Source organism: Limulus polyphemus, unplaced genomic scaffold, assembly GCF_000517525.1.
Source record: "Limulus polyphemus unplaced genomic scaffold, Limulus_polyphemus-2.1.2 Scaffold948, whole genome shotgun sequence".
In the NCBI taxonomy this organism is placed as follows: Eukaryota; Metazoa; Arthropoda; class Merostomata; order Xiphosura; family Limulidae; genus Limulus; species Limulus polyphemus.
This window is the reverse complement of record NW_013666558.1, coordinates 333836-337258: the sequence shown is the minus strand read 5'-3', so window position 1 is coordinate 337258 and position 3423 is coordinate 333836.

Genomic DNA, 3423 nt, shown 5'->3' with positions numbered 1-3423 from the left:
CATAGGTATCAAAACCCAATTTCTGGTGCTGTAAGCCCGCAGACATACCGCTTTGCCACTGGGGGCTCATGTAGCTGGATAACCGATCATCCATAAAACAACATTAGGACGTCATCCCCCTCCTTCATACAGTTAACTGCTAAAGCTAATGCTACTCGCTTTCTGGACAGGAAATAACTTATTTCATGCAATGGACTTTGTCCATGCTAAACCACAAAATATCACTTGTGTACACGGATTACTGTGACTTCTTCTCCCACACTTTAAGGAGTCAATCTGGCTGACATCGGATAACTCTTTTGCAAAGCATCAGTTCACCAGTTGCACAGGTAAAGCTAATCAGTATACACATTCCAAGGATATTGATGCCAGAAATGAAGTTGGTGATGACTACCTTTATTCTGTAAGGCAATACCTAGACATAGTTAGAGTGTGATCTCTCCATTCACGTCTAGTTTACCTCCATTTGCCAGAATGAAGTTTGTGTCTAGTTGTCTTGGTGGTGGTGGTTTTGCTCGGATTATCTGACGTATTGCAAGATCTTCTAGTATTCCAGCCACTCCTTTATCAATCAAGAACTTTACCTCTCATCCTTGTACTCTAATTGGCACATACCAAGACCCATCCAACCCTGAAAAGCTTGGATGACCACCACACTTTTTGGTGCAGATTCTTTATTGCACTCCTTCAAATTAGTGATCAGGCTGTACTGAGGCTCCTCTAGTTTTCTGGCCCAGTATTCACCACCTGGTGTTGGTTATTCTATACATGATATACCAGCAGTCAAAACTGTCTACCTTGCTGCTCTGCAAGTTATAAACTGTTCACTCAAAAGCGTCCCTAGCTCAATAGAAAAAGCATGTGCTTTGCTCTTCTCTTCTAGGATGACATCCAGCTAGATGCATAATTGGTATAGGTTGTGAAACGTAAAATATGAGAGGACTAAGACAGTCATACAGATTCACTGGATACTAGTGTGGGTGCATTGCAATGGCAGGATGTGTGGCTGGTTAGTTAATCCTCATCTGGTGTAGAGCTTGGCATGATGTGGGAACGTTGGTAGGATGGCCTTCCAAGAGGAAGCCACTGCAACTGTTTCTAGATGCTTCTTCCTATTTTTTAAACCAGTTAACAGTTACGACATCGTATCCCATCACCACAGAAACTGCTTTTGTTCTCTCATGCCCATGTGATGTCACATTGTTTCACTGGGTTCTTCTGACACAATATTGTTGCTAAGGTCACTGCAAAGTAAGCTTTACTGTGCAACCAGTACAGGTCATCCATATAAGCAGAAAAGCTTTCTGTGAAACTCCTGTTCCAAGCCTTGAACTTGGCCCAATAGATTGCTCTGTCTTCCACCAGGTCGAATCTAGAGCACAACTTGGTAATGACTGTTTCACAGTTACTTCTCACTCAAGTGCTCTATGGGGTCTACAGCCAGACCACCTAGACTCGGTACCAGACATTGCGTAGACTGTTCTGGAGTCCAGCCATTCCAGGCAGTTACTTTCCAGAAACGCTTCAGGAAATAGTCTAAGTCCTCTATCTCTGTAAGTTTGAACTTTGGGATGGGGGGATTTGCTTTGCCTCAATCACGGATTTCTGACCATAACCAATCTTAGATGTCCTCGACGTCGTGAACATAGAATTGAAGGTATTCTCAGGGACTTCGACATCCAGGGCAGCAGAGCAACAAATTTCTATTGGCAGCTCATCCATCAGTTCTGTTCAAACCTGTGAGCCACTGTTGCTGTGTGACTATTTATCTTGGCTTGGAGAGATTTACCACACATCTTTATCGTCAACTTCACCGTTCGGAGCCCACCTTCTCACCAGCTGGTGAGATAGTTCCTGTTAGTGGGCGTCATTCACCAATAACACCTAAACTTTCTTTCCAATGTTCTTGGATGACTGTATATCTAAAATTCAACATTATTGTTAACAATGATAATAAACGAAATTTAAGGATGAAAGAATCTTTAATGAGTTTTCACAAAAGATAAATACTAAATCATTTTTTTAAACAGAAACTAAATACTATTTGGAAAGCGTGTATTAAGTTTCATGTAGTTTGATTACGTATTTCCACTGTAGGAAGGAAAAAGATCAAAAGATATCAGTGACATCTCTTCATTCTGAAAAAAGTGAATTGGATTTATAGTGTTACTACTGCACCCAGGGTATGTCGATCTTAATTGCTTTTATGTTATTTTATTGTAAAACTTTACGACTGTGATAACTCGTTATTTAAATACTATACATATCATTAGAAGTTAAGTCACATTTGTGGAACCGTTAGTGGTTTGCATGCAAATAAGCACAATACTCTTGGCCCAGTGTTTTTTGATTGTAGATTTTCTTGAAGCTGTAATCGAGATTCTTTAACACGATATTAGATTCCATAATAATAACGACAATGATGGGGGGAAAAAGAAGGTAATATACACACGAACGCCAGTACCTATAAAGTGAAATAGCTATGTTAGTAGTATGTACTTATGTAAATATGTGTATATACATTTATAATCTATTATATTCACCCAGGTTCATTCTTATTGTGATCATATCGTTCTTCTGTTGAGACTCGTAATTTGTCCCCGAACGACCTGTCTCAATCACACGTGCATATATTACCTGTTCACTATAGGCCGGTACTATAGTGCGGCAAGTCAATAAATCGCTTGTTGGTATTTCGGTACTCATAGGCTATGTTTAGCGGTTAAAATCTTCCTGCCTCTCTGATTTATTACGCAAGAATCAACCCCGTAATTTCGCGGGTGATTTTAGTGGGGCCGTTGATGCTTTAAGTGTGATTACTACACATTTGCTTTGGACCACCCTGGCGACGTACAAGAAGGTCACGTATAGACAGTTGGAATTCAGTACAAAGACTCATCGTTACTAAACATATAAACCTTTACTTGTATACGAACCCACAGAAGTATCGTAGATCGACAAGTATAAGATTTGGCTGCTAAATTAATTCCGTACTACTTATCTCGGGGCTAAGGTTACAACGTAAGTTGGAACTGAAATTATAGCTTTGGTGTTTCTGCTATAATTAAGGGTAAAGAATCGTGTGTTATAACCGAGACGACGTGCATACTAGTGGCTTCGTTATAAATTTTTATGTAGATAACTCGTTCATCTGTTGTACAGCATATATCAACGTACAGATGTACAAGTACACTCGGGACCTTTGTGCAACAAACACGCATGTAACTACATACGTATCTATTGAGAAAGATCGATATTATCGTGCATGCTGTTTACTCTTTCTGCTCATTAGTTTTGAAATAACGTAGTTATATTCCGTAAAACTTGGCTCAATTTTATCATAAAAATTTTAGAATTAATATATAACTATGTATTATCAAACCAAGTTTATAATGTAACAGAATAGTTTTAGATATCAATCTG